Source organism: Nicotiana sylvestris, chromosome 3, assembly GCF_000393655.2.
Source record: "Nicotiana sylvestris chromosome 3, ASM39365v2, whole genome shotgun sequence".
In the NCBI taxonomy this organism is placed as follows: Eukaryota; Viridiplantae; Streptophyta; class Magnoliopsida; order Solanales; family Solanaceae; genus Nicotiana; species Nicotiana sylvestris.
In genome coordinates this window covers 165,270,309-165,290,109 of record NC_091059.1, presented here as the reverse complement: position 1 = coordinate 165,290,109, position 19,801 = coordinate 165,270,309, and the positions used below count along the sequence as shown (strand labels likewise).

Sequence of the window (19,801 nt, the reverse complement as noted above, 5' to 3'; positions counted from 1 at the left end):
ACGGTCAAATGAATTGTATCCACATACAATAATCGATCCCCGATGGAAAAGCGTGTATGCATGTATTAACTATCTAAAAAAGCATTCTGGTTATAGCAAAAAACACTTTGCATCTCATACGAGCTCTATACTTACAATCATACGGGAAGCGGCTCAAGGGCCAAAGCACCCCAAAATTCCCGGGGCTGTCATTGACAGTCAGTGTATTCGAGTCATCAAAAATTTGGACTCATAAGACTTCAAAGAGGCATCATAAGACCTCAGAGAGGCACCCCCTCGAAATAAAGGCCAAGGCCAACTCACTCGGGGACTAACTTTTTGAACAAGTTTGGAAAGTTATCGAGAAACGAGTCCAAGTGAAAAACCCAAAGTCTACGGCCATACTAAAGACTACGGGTGCACAAAGGCTACAACCAAAATAATGCGATTCGGAGACGTCCGATTTTCGCTATAAAACTAAAGGCCTTCAAACATTGAAAAACCAGTTAAATCAGGCTACCCCCGTCAAAAGCAAAATATAAGGGGCCTCGATAAATTCAGCCCCCGAAAAATCTAAGGGCTTCGATAAATCAGCCCTCAAACAATTCAAGGTCTTCGATAACACCAACCTTCGGAAAACCCTTAAGGGACATTCGATTATGTCCATGCAAACAAAATGACTAATAAGGTTCCAATACATCGAGATGTCGAACAAAAATACATGCTAAGGCATAACTAAAATTTCATTAAGTCTTTTAGCCGAAGTGAGGGAAAACTATATAGCTATTTTTATAGGCCAAAACGACCCAATTTAAAAAGCCTAAGGGCCAACCTAAAAGAGCCTAAGGGCCAACCTAAAAGAGCCTAAAGGCCAGTTCTAAAAGAGCCTAAGGGACAATATACAAGAGCCTAAGGGCCAACTTAAAAAGAAATATAGGGTCAAAGACTTATAGGAGTCTGAGACCCCATTCTCGGACCCAAAGGCCCCGAGATCGCATTAATTTGACTTTAAGTTTGGCTCGGGGATCATCTAATACCCTAAGGGGTATGCTCTTGGGCAATAAAATCCTAAGGGCTTATTACAAGTCCAAACCAATACTCGAACTTAACATGTGAATCATCGGAAATTTTCATGAACGGAGACAAAATAAAAAGTCAACACAAATCAAGGACATAGCGAAAAGCTACTTCATATTCATTTGGGAAATTTACAAAACATATTACAATACGCACAAGGGGCGCTTGTACAAAAGGAACCTAATCTATTTTTGGGGCCCCGTCCCCGGGAGTGTCATCTTCATCTCTAGTGGCTTTATCTTCGGGAGCCTTTTCCTCTTCGGGAGCATCTTCTTCACTTTCCTCGTCCCTAGAGCTACTTACACATCTTTATCATCGGAGGAGACAAGAAACCTAGTGTTAATTTCCCGTGCCTGTGCTTCGACTATCTCCTCGGCAAGGTCGAACCCTCGAGCACGAACTTCCTCGAGAGTCTCCCTCTGGGCTTGGCACTTAGCCAATTCATTTCTTCGTCTTGTTCGATCGGAGGCCTCCTTTAACTCATCTTGAACATCCACAACTTCTCTCCTATATATAGCAATGGATTTATCGGTCGCAACCTTCGTCTTCTCAGCTTCGGCCTTAGCTTGTGCAGCTTTAATCTGGACTTTAGCTAGCTCGACCACTAACCCCTCAATTTTACTAGCCTGAGCTAGGCCCTTCTCTTCAACATCTCGGAGCTGAGCCTCAACCGAGGCCAGTTGGGCCGCAATAGCTTCCTTATCGGCGGCAAGTTGATCCATGTTCTTCTTCCACTGATGACAATCAGCCCGAACTTGATTCACCTGGCCCCTGAGTTGCCCAATCATGTATAGCTTTTGCTGCAGCTGAGTGTCAAAGTATTAGCCCCCGAAGCAGGACCAAGAAGGTCTCACTCCGTTAAAATCAAAGTTACCTGCTTGTCTAGCTCGGACTCGCTTTTTCGAGCTTTAGTCAATGTTGATCGGAGATCCTTAAGCTCCTCTTCTTTCTGGCCACAGAGTTGCCTCAAGGCCTTTTCTTCGCCTGAAACCTTCTTGAGCTCGGTCTCACATTGGCTTAGCTCATATTTAAACTTTGCAACGGCCTACACAGGAAATAAAGACAAGTCAGTCGAAAGAGAAGAAAGAAAAATTACAATGATAAAGGGCAGGTCCTGACCCGGGAAAAAAGACGTTGGGCCTCTTCAAAAATGGAGGATTCATTATTGAAATCATAGACATCCTCAACTCTAGCATAGAAACTCTGGAAAGGATCGTCCCCGATGACCTTACTTGGGTCGGGCATATGCAAAGTGTTGGCTTCCTCGATTACTCCCCCAGAAAAAGTTGGCAATGAAAGGGAATGACATATTATCGCGGTCCTGAGCTCTTCACTCAGGGCATTCTCATTAACCTCGGTCCCCCCAGCATTTACCACCTCTGGTATAGTTGTTGAAGACAGAGGGACAATCTCAACCTCCGAAGATATGGGGGCCTTGCCCGTCTCTTCCTTTCGGGCATCCTTACCACAAGGTGGATTTTCTAGTTCGGAAGGCTTGGCAGCCTCGACTGGCCTCCTGGTCCGAGTCACCAGCGCCGATTCTTCCTCATCATTTTCCTCACCATCCGGGGAGTCATGAGCTGAATTTGTGCCCGTTTGAGCAAACCATTTTCGCAGCCTTTGAGTGGAGGTTTTCGTGTCTTGAAGGTCTTCGGGTTTCGAGACCTTCTTTCTTTTATTGTCCTTCTCGAGTTTTGGATTTGAAGACTTGGTTTTTCCCCCAGGCGGGGCCGGCCTCATCTCGGACGCATCTCCAAGGCCATATTTCTTGGCCTCCCATTGGCCCTTTGCCAATTCACACCACTTACTCTTGTCATAAGAGGATGTAGCAGCTAGTTTCCTGACCCAATCCTCGAGGTCAGGCACCGCTAGGGGCGCCCAAGCATCGGCTGCCAAAATAAAGATGAGTAAGCTATGAAAAATGAAAGAACAAGAATAGATACAAAGGAAAATGCAGACTCCACTTACGGTTAAAATTCCACCTCTCCGGGAACAACATTGTTTCCACGGGGATGATGTCCGAAGTCCTGACTCTAACAAATCGGCTCATCCAACCTCGATCTTTGGTTTCATTAGTATTGGCAAAGAAGGACTTCGTGGTTTGACGTTGCAACTTGATGATACCTCGGAATAACTGGGCCAATACAACCGAACTAGGTGGCTGAGGGTGAATTCTAAACCCTAAGCCTTTTTAGAGAAGTACCACAACATGATAACGATATGCTAGAATGAAGGGTGGATTTGGCCGAGGGTGACTTTGTATGTCTTGCAGAAGTCTATCACCACCGGATCGAGGGGGCCTAGTGTTAAGGGGTAAGTGTAAACACTAAAAAATCCCTCCTTATGGGTAGTTATGCTTTCATTGGGCTTCGGGATCTGAATCTTGACCTCTTCACCCCATCGACAATTCTTCCTTACCTCCTTGATGAGCTGCTTGGTTATCAGGTTAATATATTGTGACACGTGCTCGCATCGGCCCTCAACATCTGAAGGATTCTCGATACCGAAGTCCTTCTTGATAATGCAATCACCAAGGGTGACGTCTTCAAGTGTCGGCAACACCACCAGTTTGGCCGGCTGGGAGGCGAAGGAAGATGATGCTTTATCTTTTTTAGGGATCGTACTGGAAGTTTTGGCCATGGTTGTAAGGTAAGGAATGCGGGTGAACCAGGATGTAGTGTTTCCGGCTAGAGCTTGGTATTTTATGAAATTTAAAGAGGCGGAGGAGACATGTGATTTAAGAAAGATATGAGGATTAGAAGAGATTGAAGAAAGGTAAAGTTATTTACTAAAGGAAGACACTCCATATTTATAGAGGGGCAACAACGTTTCAAAGGCGTTAATGGCCGACCAAAACTGACGTGCATTTTATGTTTTTGGGGAAGTGGGCTGATGGGATGTTTCAGTCACTTTGAATGTTGGCTTCACAAGGATGACGTCATCACTAGAGGTTCGAGAAAATTGAGGTCAAAATCATTTCATATCATTCCATTCTAAGAAATGTGGGGACTATCTGTATGCGGTCAAAATCGAGGAGCATGATTTTTTGAAGTCTTAAATCGGGCTATAGGTCTGAGTCTGGGAGACTCGAATTGGAGATCAGATCCGACTGAGGGACACCCACCTCGAGGAAGCTAATCGAAGGTTTGGAACGACCTACATCGAAGGCAACACAATCTCGAAGTTAGTCAAGAAAGAGTGGGAATTTCTCTAGGACACGTGGACCAGGGCATTAATTAAAGGATAAGGTTTGTACGCAATGGTACAGGTCCGTACTAGGCCGTTATACACCTGTACCAATAGAATTATTTACCTTTATGAGCAATGTACTATATTGGGGTTTTCTACTCTTATATAAAGGGGACCCCAATCATTTTGTAAAGATAAGATATACACAGCAATAGAACATTCCATTCTTCTCTTTTAACGTGCTCAACAATTATTCTTCAGCTTTATTGCCTTTACTTTATTGTTCATACTTTGTTGGTCTTAGCTCACTTCGGGGTCCCTGGATAGCCGAGCTCGAGGCCCCTACTATTTCAACAACATTGATTTAGTTTATTATTTCTTCTTACATAAGCTCAATATTACTTGTATAATCGCTAGTATTAGAATATATCACGTATCTTTAAACCACTAAATATCTTTAATTGTTACTTCCATTTTTCAAGGTAAACATAAGTGAATGGGAAGAAAATCCCATTAGAAGAGGGATTAGGAGAGGAGTTTTGAGAGACGACGGGTTAGGGTTCTTTAAATAGGAGAGAATAGAGAGGAGGCGTGTTTGGTGGGAATGAGGTTAGGGTTTAGGGTCGAGTGATATAAGGAAATGGGGGAGCCGCTTGTGAGCCGTTGATCATTTTTTATCAACGGCTAGGATTCGAGAAGGGGTTGGTCGGTTTTGGATTGGGTTGGGTCATTTGGGATTGGGCTGGGGGTTATTGGACCAAGGTCTGGATAGTTAGGTCCGAAATTAGGGCCAAATTTTAAATACCCAAATTTTAATCAAATAAATAATTTATAAAGTAATAAATAAATAACAAAAACATCATTTGTGCATAAAAATAATTACTTAATATTATAAAAATATATAAAGTCATTTTCTGTATAAATAATGTAATTATATGCATATGGGCTATTATTGCAAAAATATGCAATTTAGCCTTAAAATGCAAATATAATTACTGAAAACTTTTAAGACCTCATATTGGTATAAATTATAAATTTAGATGATTAAATCATCATAAAAATAATTTGGAGGGTAATTATTGGATATTTATATAATAAAATGCAAAAATAAATTGATTTAAAGACTTTAAAGATTATGAAAAATTATAAAAATTCTTGTGTGTGCTCATAAATCAAAATGATGATGTATATGCATTATTTTGAAAGTGTATATATATATATATAAGGAAAAAATTGGGTATCAACAATTGCCCCTCTTTACCCGGGAAGGATGAAAGAGTTATCGGGCAAAGAAATAATGACCGATTTTGACCGAATGGGGTGATTTTAAAAAAACATAGAGGCCGAACTCCGGTTTCTGAGTTTCCTACATATCCTTAGTTTTATAGGAATCAAGCCAAGTGTAGTTCTGGACCCAACGATGAATGAAACCGATGGAATTGTTATAGGAACGGTCATGTGTTTCGGAAAGGGTTCTTTTGGGAAGGATAGTATTGGGTGTAGAGTTTTGAATGTTAATCTGAAACGTAACGGATGTGTTATAGAGCAAGTATCAGAATAGCCACAGAGAAAAGTGAGTAATTGATGGGAGTCGGTTACGTTTAGAACACGTGAACGTTGCAAATAGAAACTGGAGCGAAGATTGCTTCCATTTGAAGAATGGTTACCTCCTGGATTACCTGCAAAACTTAAAATACGATGCATGCAAAACATATATGGGTAATTGCGAGAATTTAAACATGAAGCAAATTTCCTTTGTACCATGAAGATTGTCTTCGGACGGTGATGATGATGTCCTTAGACCATGACGTCTCAGGCCATGAATCATGTGATAAGGGATTCGCAGGCCATGAAATGATGTTCTTGTTTCATGAGAATGGTGCCTCTGAACCATGACGCCTTTGAATAATGATGTGCAGCATTGAGAGATCCTCAGTCCATGACATGGTGTCTTCAGGCTATGAGGATGATGCCTTCGGACTATGACGCCTTTGGATAATATGGCGATATTTCAGCCGATGAAATGCAGAGACATGATGATGGATCATATAAGAAGCGAAGCAAGATAGAGTTTAGTCTTGCATAAGATTGGGATATAGCTTAGCCCCGGGAAGGCAAAATAGTGTTAGATTTCAAGTAGCGTAGCATTCGGTATTAGGAAAGGAAAGGAAAGGTAGGGCTTAGCCTTATGCAGTTGGGGAGGAAATGCTTAGCCTCATGTAAGAAAGGGAGACAATGCTTAGTCTCATGCAATGGAAGGCAATGCTTAGCCTTATGTAGTTAAGGAGGCAATGCTTAGCCTCATGCAAAAGAGAAGACATGGCTTAGTATCATGCGATAGAAGGTAGTGCTTAGCCTTATGCAATTTAGGGAGGCAATGCTTAGCCTCATGCAGGAAGAGGAGACAAGGATTAGTCTTGTGCAATGGAAAGTAATGCTTATCCTTATGCAGTCGAGGAGACATGGCTTATCCTTATGCAAGAAGAGGAGACATGGCTTAGTCTCATGCAAGGAAATGCAATGCTTAGCCTTATGCAATAATGGAGGCAATTCTTAGCCTCATGCAATATAAGAAGGGCAGTTCTTAGCCCTATGTAGAGAAAGGCGGTGCTTAGCCTTATGCAATGACGGAGGCAGGGCTTAGCCTCATGCAAGAAGAGGAGATATGGCTTAATTTCATGCAATGGAAGGCAATGCTTATCCTTATGCAATTGAGGAGGCAAGGATTATCCTCATGCAGAATAGGAGATAGTGTTTAGTCTCATGCAATTGAGGAGGCAGGGGTTATCCTCATGAAAAAATGGAGACAATGCTTAGTCTCATGCAAAGAAAAGACAATGAGTGATAGTAGAGTGTTTCTTATCTGGAGGCATGTTTGCGTTCGGCAACTTTATTGCTATGAAGATAGTGATTTTGATATGTGTATACTTGCGAATACTCCTGTTACATTCATTGTGCTTGCATCCAAAGAAAAATCATTAGTTTTGCGGGGAAGGTCGGTTCGTGCCTTCGCCTGCTTGCTCTGCTCTGCTTTACTCTAGAGATCCTGTTTGAGTTACCCTGGGTAACATCTAACTGCCATAGAAATAAAGTTTTCAAAAAAATGCATGCACTTGATAAATATAGTTATTTGTAAACATAGTAGTATGCAATATCAAGTAAGTTAGATCAACCAATGACTGTGACACTTTAGAGACATTGCAACTTCTTTGCACTAGAATTTTGAGGGTCCTCCTCAAAATTCTGCCCCAGTTTAATAAGCGATGCTTCAACGTTCTGCATATGACGAAGTTGGCTGGACTTGCTCTGGAATTTTGAGGGTCCTCCTCAAAATTCTGCCCCAGTTTTTGACCATGGAGAAAATGAAGATTTTATTAAGATGTGACCTAACCCGCAAGGTTGCCTACGTATCCCCTCTTAAACGGGAATCAGGTCAAGCGTGGTTCAATTACATTAGATGAAGAAATGTAAATAATCTAAACATAGTATCTCTTGACTGCGTCCGAATTGATAGGCTTTGGCCAAACTTCTCCGTTCATTTCTGCGAGTATGAGTGCTCCTCCTGTTAGTACTCGATGAACCATGTAAGGCCCTTGCCAATTTGATGAGAATTTTCCTTTGGCCTCATCTTGATGGGGGAATATCCGCTTCAACACCAGCTGCCCCGATGCGAACTGTCTTGGTTTGACCCTTTTGTTGAAAGCTTTGGACATTCTGTTCTGATAAAGTTGACCATGACATACCGCATTCATTCTTTTTCCATCAATAAGAGCTAATTGTTCATAATGACTTCTTATCCACTCTGTATCACCGAGTTTGGCTTTTTGTATAATTCTTAAGGAAGGAATTTCGACCTCGCTGGAATGACAACTTATGTACCATAGACCACCATGTAGGGAGTTGCTCCGGTTGATGTGAAAACTATGGTACGATATCCCATTAAGACAAATAGTAATTTCTCGTGCCATTGCTTGTGGTTGTCTACCATTTTCCTTAGAATTTTCTTGATGTTCTTTTTGGCGGCTTCCACAGCTTTTTCATTTGAGGTCTGTATGCTGTGTAATTCTTATCCTTGATTTTGAAGGTTTCACACATATCTTTCATTAAGTCGCTGTTAAGGTTGGCAGCATTGTCGATGATAATGGATTCTGGCACCCCGAATCGGCAAACAATATGTTCCCTAACAAAATCTGTGATGACTTTCTTGGTTACAGCCTTGTAAGATGTAGCCTCGACCTATTTTTTGAAATAGTCTATGGCCACTAAAATGAACCTATGCCCGTTTGAAGGGGCAGGCTCAATCGAATTGATGACATCCATTCCCCAAGCAGCAAAAGACCAAGGCGCACTCATTGCATTGAGTTCATTTGGTGGCACCCATATTATATCTGCATGTATTTGACACTGGTGACACTTTTGGACATACCTGATGCAGTCCGTTTCCATAGTCATCCAAAAATATCCTGCTCTCAATATCTTCTTGGCTAAAACTAACCGTTCATGTGTGGTCCGCAAGTTCCGGCATGTATTTCTTCGAGCAGTTTGGAAGCTTCCTAGGCATCAACACATCATAATAATCCTAGGTCTGGGGTCCTTCTGTACAGAATTTCTCCACTATGGAAGAAATGATTGGATAATCTTCAGAGCGTGCGTTTTTGAGTATGATTTGCATGCTCCGGGTATTTTTCTTTTGCCAAGTATTCCTTGATATCATGGAACCATGGATTCCCATCCGTTTCTTCAACATGAGCACAATAAGTTGGCTGATTATGGATTCTTACTGGAATAGGGTCGATGAAATTCTTATCTAGGTGCTGTATCATGGAAGACAAAGTAGCAGTGCGTCTGCGAACTCGTTCTGGATTCTTGGAACATGTTTGAATTCTATCTTTGTGAACCTCTTCATCAACTCTTGTACATGATACCGATATGAAAATATTTTGGTATTCTTGGTAGCCCACTCTTCTAGAACCTGATGTGCCAGAAGGTCTGAATCTCCAATTACCAGCAATTCCTGAATATTCATGTCAATGGCCAAATTGAGCTCCATGATGCAAGCCTCGTATTATGCCATATTGTTGGTGCACGGAAACCTGAGATTTGTGGTACTGGATAATGTTGACCTGTCTCTGACACCAAAACTACTCCAATACCCACTCCCTTGAAATTTGCAGCCCCGTCGAAGAACATTCTCCAACCATCGTAAGTTTCGATGATATCATCTCCTACAAATGATACTTCTTCATCAGGAAAATACATTTTCAGTGGTTCGTATTCTCCTCCTACAAGATTTTTTACGAAATGATCTGCTAAAGCTTGTCCCTTGACTGCCTTCTGAGTCACATAGACAATATCAAATTCACTCAACAATATATGCCATTTTGCTAATTTCCCTGTAGGCATTGGTTTCTAAAAAATGTATTTCAGGGGATCCATCCTTGATATGAGATATGAAGTGTAGGCACAGAGGTAGTGCCTCAATTTCTGAGCTATCCAAGTCAGGGCATAGCAGGTGCGTTCCAGCAAAGAATATCGTTCCTCATAGGGTGTGAACTTCTTACTCAGATAGTATATGGCCTGTTCCTTTCTTTTTGTCTCGTCATGTTGTCCCAAGACACAACCGAAAGCTCCATCTAGTACGGACAAATAGAATAGCAGAGGTCTACTAGGTTCCGACGGGACCAAGACTGGTGGTATGGATAAGTACTCCTTGATTATATCAAAGCCTTTTTGGCATTCTTCAGTCCATCTTGTTGCAACATCATTCTTCAGCATTTTGAAAATTGGCTCACATATCACAGTCGATTGTACTATGAATCGGCTGATATAATTAAGATGCCCCAAGAAGCTCATCACATCTTTCTTACTCTTACGAGGTGGAAAATCTAGGACAACTTTGACCTTTGAAGGGTCTAATTCAATCCCTTGGCAACTGACGATGAAACCTAGCAATTTTCCAACAGGGACTCCGAAGGCACACTTTGCAGTATTCAGTTTCAGATTGTACTTGTGAAGCCAATTAAAGAATTTCCTTAAATCTGCTATACGATCTGCACTTTTTCTGGATTTGATGATGACATCATCCACGTACATCTCTATTTCTTTGTGAATCATGTCATGGAAAATATTTGTCATGGCTCTCATATAAGTGGCTCCAGCATTATTCAGGCCAAACAACATCAATTTATAACAATACATCCCCCACAGAGTGATAAAGGCTGTTTTCTCGGCATCTCTCTTATCCATCCAGATCTGATGGTATCCCGCGAAGCAATCCATAAAGGATTGGAGTTCATGCTTGGCTCAATTGTCGATTAGTATGTGTATATTGGGTAACATAAAATCATCTTTGGGACTTGCTTTGTTTAAATCCTGATAGTTGACACATACTCTGACCTTGCCATCCTTCTTCGGAGCTGGCACGATGTTCGCCAACCAAGTAGGGTATTCAACCACTCTGAGAACTTTAGCTTTGATCTGTTTAGTGACTTCCTCTTTGATTTTCAGACTCATATGCAGCTTGAACTTTTTGAGTTTCTCCTTTACAGTCGGGCACATTGGATTGGTAGGTAGTTTATGAGCTACTATAGATGTGCTCAACCCAGTCATATCATCATAAAACCATGCAAAGATATCTTCGTATTCTTTTAGAAAACGGATGTACTCTTCTTTCTCTGATGGTGATAGGTGGATGCTTTTGCGAGTTTCTTTGACTGTTTCAAAATATCCCAAATTGACTATCTCGGTTTCATCCAAATTTTACTTAGGCTTGTTCTCAAAATTTTCCACCTCTCTGACAATTTCTTTGGGGATTATACTTCTTCTTCTATTTCCTCCAAATCACTATCCTTATGTTGCGTTGTCTCATTACATGTCACAGTCATTGGTTCATCAGGGTAAGTAATAATAATGCTGTAGAGAGAAAATGTAAAGGATAATAATAAATACTAAAATAACAATGCATTTAATAGATCTTGAAAACATTAAAACAAGTACAACTCGATGACTTGAGCAATTATTTCAAAACAAAATGCGTCTAAAATAAAATATTGAAAATGTCTTAAATGCTTAAAATTACGTTTAAAAAATATATCATGCTAATTGCCAGGCTACCCAGGAACTCGGAGGTCCCGGGACGGTGCAACAGTCCAGTTCTTGTGAACAACTCCCTTTCACATGATTTGAATTGTAAGGTCTTCATCCTCCTCAACTATTGTATTGCAGTCCATGTCTTCATCGTCTAGAAATAGATTCCTTAGGCCACCTAGAGCCTCATCTTCTTCAGATCCCCATATCACGTCAGCCTGTTGAAATGTCTGATGCAAATGTGGTATTGGTTGTTCAAGAGGGTAATAGGGACCATGCCATGGCGGCGACCAATCATCATACTCTTGCTAGGTGTACTAATATCCAAGTCCAAAGGTTTCACCATGATGCTTTGGTTGTATTGGTTTAGTGATACCCTGGAGATTCTTCCCGAGACCCTTGCTGGGTTCATACCCTGTCCATAACAATATGCCCTATCCATAACAATATGCTTTCAATCTTATTACTCCACCATTTGTCTTTCTCAATTGCATTGACGTGCTCGATGCGATGGTACGTTTCTCCACCCAACTTCCTTCTATTCTCGATAATTGGAACGGTTTGATTGGTGTAAATGGGGTTACTCCCATCCTCGTGGATGATTACTTCCTGATGGTTCCATTCAAACTTCATAACCTGATGTAGAGTGAAGGCCATGGCCCCAACGACATACATCCAAGATCGTCCCAACATCAGATTATATGTGGCGGATATGTCCAATACTTAGAATTCAACATCAAACCAAGTCGGGCCCATCTGCAAACATAGGTTGATTTCCTCGATCGTGGCCCTTTGGGACCCGTCGAATGCTTTCACGTTCATAGTTCCTGCTCGTATCTCATGCAAAACTTTACCCAACCTCTTCAAAGTAGTCAATAGACAAATGTTTAGACTCGAACCCCCATCTATTAGGACTCTGGCAATGAATTTATCCTTAAATTGCACTATGATATGTAGTGCTCTGTTGTGACTCAGTCCTTCCGATGGCAGCTCGTCTTCATGAAAAGTAATCTTATGGCTTTCCAACACTTGTCCTACCATGTTGGCCATTTCTCCTCTAGTGATGTTGTTGAGTACGTAAGCTTTGTTCAACACTTTCATCAATGTGTTCCTATGCATCTCAAAATTCTGTAGTAGTGATAGAATGGATATCTGAGTAGGGGTTTTGTTAAGATGATCAACCACAGAATATTCCCTTGCTTGCACCTTTCTCCAAAGGTCATCCGGGCCTGTTTCAATGATAGGCTGCTTGGGTGCGGCTTGTTTACTTGTTCCTCCCAAATGCTCAGGTGTGTAAACCCTACCGGTCCTGGTCATGCCTTGTGCGACACCTATTTCTTCTAGTTTCCCTTTTCCTTTTCTTCTTGCCTCTGCAGCATAGTCCCATGGTATAGCATTGGTTTTAAAGGACGATGTGGGTGCTACCATCATAGTGAAGGGTGTGGTTACTTCTACCTCAAACGGAGTTGGCGTGGCTGAGGGCGTTGTTACTTCAACTTCAAACGGAGTTTGTGCGGCTACTTTGATGGATATAAATTATTCATGTAATTTCATATGTAAAAAATAAGTTTTTTAAATAAAATATGAATAGTAATATCCTATCCTCGTATATTTTCTAACAAATTCTTGTAGAAAAAAGAAATTATGAAAAAGACAAGAGAATGAAGCAAAGCCATAGTTGCACATATCATCTCCATATTCGCAAGTGTGGAATATACATATGGGCTTATGGAAAGAGATAATTAGAGATGAAAAGGAGCATATTTGTATATGTGGAATCTATATATGCAAAGTCACATTCGCATACATGAAACCTACATTTGCAAGTCTAACCCATGAAGTCATGAACGGAAGCAAAAGAGCTATAGATGCATATGTGAAATATATATACACAAATGTCACATTTGCATATATGGAACCTACATTTGCGAGTCTAAGTCATGAAGTCAAGAATGGAAGCAAAAGAGTCATAGATGCATGCTTGGAATCTATATTTGCAAAGGTCACATTCGCACACATAGAACCTACATATGCAAGACTAATTCATGAAGTCAAAAGTGAAGCACAAGTGCCATAGTTGCATATGTAGAATCTACGTACACAAAGGTCACTTCACATACATAGATTTCACATTCGCAAAAGTGGAATATGACAAAAGCTATTCATCTTTTCCTATAAATAGCAAGCTCTCTTTGTATAAGGATATCCAATCTTGGCAAGACAAGAATTAGTTTTGGTCTTCTTTTCTTGTAGTAAAAATATTCGTAGTTTTCTAAATAACTTTTTTAGCTTTTCTTATTCCATAATGGAGCAATCTCTTTTTGTTGGGATAGTTGATGAAGCTTGAAATATTTTATAATACTATCTTAGTTTTTATATATTCTTGGCTTGAAACTTTTTATTTACATTTCATACTGTGCTGAAATGATGGTTTCTAATTACTCTATTATCACGTCTATATATTTTATCTCTAAGTTATTCATATATTAATTTTGTAATTCTCGTGGAGCAAAATTAATATATAATAACTGATGAATAAAATAGTAGAATGGAAGTAATTTTTCAGTAAACTATTATTTCAAGTTAGTAATCTTGCTTGCCTCAGTTTTAATTCTCACGGAGGAATTATTGTAGGAAAGATTATTGATCCTTAGTAAAAATATTCTCATGAAGATTTTACTTTCTTTTAGCACAATTCAAGGAAGAAAATGTAACGACCCGACTGGTTGTTTTGAGCAATTTCATCCGATTTGATAGTTTGAGGTCACGAGCAGCTTCATATTATGTATATAGACTTGTGTGCATGGTTGGATTCAGTTTCCGGATAAATCAGAGTCGAATTGAAAGAAGGAATATAGTTTTGGAAGCTTAAGCGGAGAGGATTTGAACGGAATTTGACTTTTGAGTAAACGGCTCCGGAATGAGTTTGGATGATGTCAGCAGCTTCGTATGGTGATTTTGGCACGTGTTCGGATTTGGATTTGGAGGTCCGTAGGGTAATTTGAGGCGTTTCGGCGAAAGTTGGAAAAATTAAAGTTTGGATAATGGAGAAGTTTGACCCATAGTTGACTTTTGTGATATCGGGGCTGGAATGCGATTCCAAGAGTTGAAATAGCTCTGTTATGTCATTTTGGACTTTCCTGCAAAATTTGGTGTCGTTTGGAGTTGATTTGATATGGTTCGGACGCTTGGTTGCAATTCTAGAAGTTCTTGAAGTTCATAGTAACATCTTAGATTTAACATCAAATTCATGAGAATCTAAAGGAAAATTTGGGGAAAATTGTGAAATCTTTCAAAAATATAAAATGATGATTTGAAGGACCAAATGGTATCGGAATTGGATAATTTTTGTATGGGTGAACCCGTATCGGAATGGGTATTCGATTTTTGTAAATTTTATCGGGTTATGAGGTGCGGGCTCGGGGAGTTGACTTTTGCTGACCTTTTGCAAATTGTATAAGAATCATAGTTTTGTTAATTGTTTCTCTTGCATTGTTTGATATATTCAAGTAGTATTTGGTTAGATTTGAGCTGTCCGGAGGTCTTTTCACCCTAGAAGTGCATTTTAGAGTTTCAGTTTGTTGTTTTTAAGGTAAGTATCTTTCCTAACCTTGTGTGAGGGACTTTCCCTTAGGATTTAAGTCCTCTATGCTAATTGTAGTCCGTACACGCGAGGTGACGAGTGTGTGCTCGGACTTATTTGTGAAGAACTTTCCTTTAGGGTTCTTAGGCCTTTATGTTCATTAAGTGGGTAGTATTTCGATATGATTGGGTTTCTTAATTGCTTGATTTACCTCTTTATGCTCCGTACGATGTTATTAGCTTTCTTATAACTCTTACTTGTTACTTGGCCCTTATTTTCCTTAATTGAAGCGATTGTCCTCCTTATTGTTTTGTTATTTCTAAATTGAGAATTCCTCTATGGCCCCGTGCATATATGCTATGTATCCAAATTGTTGTGGTTGCCGGTGTAGTTATCGCGTGCCTTATATGTCTTGTTATTTTGTAAAGGTTGTTGTGCTTCTTGGTTTTCCGTGACTCTCTTATTGCCATGTATTCATACCCTTGGTGGTAGAAATCCTTTTAATTGGGCTGTTGAATTGTTGTTGTGGTTGGTTTTAAACTATGTTTGGTTGTTGATGTTGAGAAGGAATAAGAGAGAATTGATGTTGTCTAGTGGGATCGAGTGGCACGCCGCAACAAGGAGTAATAAGGGTGGACATGTGGGATCGGGTTGCGCGCCGTAACATGAGGAATAAGGGTAATATATATTGAGGAGTAATAAGGGTGGACTGGAGGGATCGGGTTGCACGCCGCAACAAGGAGTAATAAGGGAGAATGATGATGTTGTTACTGATATGGTGATATAAATACTATTTACTCTTATTGTGATTGTTGAGGTGGAATAAGGGAGGATTTGCACGCCGCAACAAATGTATGTACTATTTACTTTATTGTGATTGTTGAGGAGGAATGAGGGAGGATTAGTGGGACCGAGATGCGCGCCGCATCAATGTATATTTATGCTTATGTATTCCTTTATTGTGATTTGGCTAGGCTGCTTTGTATGATTTTTTTTTAAATTTGAACTCGCCGTAATTATATATGCATTTCAATACTTCAAATTTCAATAATTGGTATATTTTTAATTCAATTAGTTTCGCAAATTAAGTTTCCTTAAACCGTCTGAGGTTGTATTTTACTTAAAAAGGAATTCCTACTAAGTTTTAAGTTATTAAATCCCATGTTAAAGGTAATAATTCATTCGATGTTGTAGTTTAAATTGAAGTGGTACTTTCTTTATTTAAATAATTTCTAAAAATAACTTCATTTTTTTGCTGAGTTCCTAATTGGTTTAGAAGCTGTACTCTACTTTATGTTATGTAAATGAAACTCCTGGAACATCTTAATTGCATTAGTTATGGGTCCTATGTACTGAGTAACATGAGAACGTTATTGTGCAAAGTGAGACAAAATATGTGGGCACAAGGTGCCGGGTATGCTAAAGGTTTGGAAGTTGAGGTTATGATATCAGACATCGAGTTCTGAGATGGCTAGGGTTGTGCATCAGAAACGATATGATTAATTGAGTTGACACTGTCTTCTTTACTTGAGTTTATTCTACTTCTCTGTGTTTCAGCTATGTTTGTGTTGATTTATTTGGTTATCTTTCGTTTCCATCCGATTTTCCTTTTATTATTTATTTCGACTGTTTGTAGATTGATTTATCCCTGCTGTTGATATTATTTCGTTACCTTTATCTTGATATTTGTTATCATATCCTATTTAATCTGTCTGACCAGTAGGTGTCTTGACTGTTCCTCGTCACTACCCCACCGAGGTTAGTCTTGATACTTACTTGGCACCGCCGTGGTGTGCTCATACTACACTTCTGTATATTTTTGTGTACAGATCCAGGTACTGATCGATAGCAGCTATGCGGATCGTCGCGGTGGAGACTCAAGGTAACCTGCTGCTGCGTTCGCACACCTCGGAGTCACCTTCGTTTGTATTTACGTTCCATTGATTCCTTCTCGTTCTGGAACAGTGTTGTATTTATTTTGTATAACTACTCTTAGAAGGCTTATGATTTGTACCACTGGTTTTGGGAAATTGTGATTTATTCAGAGTTATTTAATTTGAAGTTAATAAATGTCAATGTTATTTCAATTAATGTTAGACTTACCTAGTTTAGAGACTAGGTGCCATCACGACTCCTTCGGAGGGATTTTGGGTCGTGACAGAAAAATATTTCAGTTTAAATGTCACTAGTCTTAAGTTGATTAATTAGCATAATTCTCACAGAGTGTTATTAATTGGTTATTTCTTAGTGAGCAAAATATAATTATATTAGAAATAAACAATTATTCTTTAGAGAAATAAATGTAGATTTTGAGATTTTATTATAGTAATATTATCAAGTGAATTCAATGATTCCCAACTCCTTTTTAAATTATAAATCTTCCAAAAGTATTTATTTTGTTTAAGTAATTAATAAGTTTTAAACCTCACTCCCTTTTCATCAATTTAATTCTCTCAAATAGTAGTTAAAATATTACAAATAAGTAGCATAGATTATCTAATCTTTGTGGGAAGATATCTTAAACTATATTAGAATTTGACAAAGTACGAGCAGAAAATTCCAATACACATTGGCCTCGTCAAATTTTTGGCGCCGTTGTCGGGAATTGGCATACATCTACTTCAGATTAAATATTTTGTTGCTAATTTGAGAATTATTATTATTATTATTATTATTATTATTATTATTATTATTTCTGTCAGTATTTTCACTATCTACTATTAAGTACTTCCTACTACTTCTATCATTAGTTTTTCTTTAGAATATTTAGTATAGTATTACTAGTACTTTTATCTACAAATACTATTTTAACTTTATCTCTAATTACTATTATTTACTAGTACTACTATATATTATTGTACTTTTTTTTCTAACTATTTTTGTTATCTTTAAAAATTTCTTTAGTTATTTTATTAACTACTAGTACTGCTTTAGAAACTATTGTTAATTTTTTTTTTCTTTTAAGTAGTTTATGACCCGTTCTTCTACAAAAGAGTTGACTAGTTACGATCCAGAAATTGAAAAATCTCTTCGATTGTGCAGGAAAGCACAAATATCATCTTCTCAAAGCATAGCTCGTGAAGTAATGGAGAATCAGGAAGTAGAAGACATTCAACCACCAATCCATATGGAGGATCAGTTTGATGAAGTAGCACCAAGGCCATCAAATAGAAACCTAAGGGATTATGCTAGACCTGACCGCTTCAACTGTGAATCAAGTGTCAGAAAACCTCCAGTGGTAGCCAACAACTTTTAAATCAGGACGGGCCTGATTCAAACGATTCAACAGTCTTGCATCTTCACTGGAGACATAAGTGAAGATCCACACAGTCATTTAATTGACTTTCTGAAACTTGTTGAGACATCTAAGTATAATGGAGTACCTCCTGAAACTATCAAGTTAGGGTTATTTCCTTTTTCTTTAAAAAGGAGATGCTAAGACTTGGTTGCGAAGTTTGCCATAAGGTTCCATTACCACATGGGATCAAATGACTCAAAAATTTTTAAACAAATATTTTCCCCCTGCTAAAACCACAAAGGTAAGACAAGACATCTCTAATTTCTTGCAAACTGACACTGAGTCAGTTTATCAAGCATGGGAAAGATTAAAAGCAATATTAAAAAAATGTCCACACCATAACATTCCTGAACGCATGTAACTACATATTTTTTATCACGGGTTAAAACCCTCTGCTAGAAATATGATTGATGCAGCTGCAGGAGGTTCTGTAATGGGAAAAACCACGGAGGAAGCATTGCAATTGTTGAATGAGATTTCTGAGAATGCCGTCCAATGGCCATCTGAGCGTGTAATCATCAAGAAGGCTGCTACGGTAAATCAGGTTGATGCTTTAAATACACTAACGCATCAAATTGTTTCTTTGGTACAAAAGTTTGAATCTTTTCAGGTGAATACACAACAACCAAGCCAATTTGAGACTTGTGACATGTGTGGAGGAAACCATATGAAACATGAATGTCAAGCAAACAATCATAATGACGAACATGTCCATTCTATCACTTATAAACCATACACTTTTGGCAATCCAATGGCACAAAAGCATCCAAGATTTCAATGAAGCAATCCAAATGGTGCAGAGAACTCTCAAAGCTTCCAAAAGCAATAAGTACAAGGTCTGTCGGGATACCAGAATCAGAACCATGGGCAACCAAACTATAGACCTTATCAACAAGCAGGGCCATATTAGCAAAGGCCTCAACAAGCTCATTCAAGTCTTGACGACCTTTTGTATAAGTACATTAAGATCACTGATGAAATGATGGAAAGCCAGGGTGTATCCCTTAAAATCTAGAAATGCGATTAAGCCAACTGGCAATTCTTGTGTCAGAAAAGATTCAAGGTCCCTTGCCAAGCAATACAAAGAAAAATCCAAAGGAGCACCTTAAAGCCATCGCCTTACGGTCAGGTAAAGAGCTTGATGAACCATATGCAGACAAGTCAGAACAACATGTAAACAGGGATGAATTCAAAGATGACCAATTGATTCCAGACTCAATGGAAAGATGTTTGGCCAAATCTGGCACCATAGAAGATGATGATCCTATCATCAGAAGAGAAGCCGAAATGCTAGAAAAAGATTCTGAAGAGGAGGAGATGCAACCAGAACAAGTTCAACCAAAAATTAAACTCAAAATTCTCCCATCTCATTTAAAATATATTTATCTTGAGGAAGAATTATTTCCAGTAATTATTTCATCTTCTCCTACTGCAGGACAATAAGAAAAACTGATTGAAGTTTTGAAAGCACACAAATGAGCCTTGGAATGGAATATAGAAGATATCAAAGGGATTAGTCCAACTGTTTATATGCACATAATTCTCATGGAGGATAGCTATAGGCCAATAGTCCAACCCCAAAGGAGATT

The 19,801-nt window shown here is 39.0% G+C and overlaps 1 non-coding gene across 1 annotated transcript; it reads right to left on the bottom strand.

Annotated features, from left to right (window-relative positions):
- Nucleotides 1–18,450: 18,450 nt before the first annotated feature.
- On the bottom strand, nucleotides 18,451–18,557 carry LOC138888893 (small nucleolar RNA R71). The gene has a single exon (XR_011406460.1). It is a non-coding gene; the product is annotated as a small nucleolar RNA R71 (small nucleolar RNA).
- Nucleotides 18,558–19,801: the final 1,244 nt, after the last annotated feature.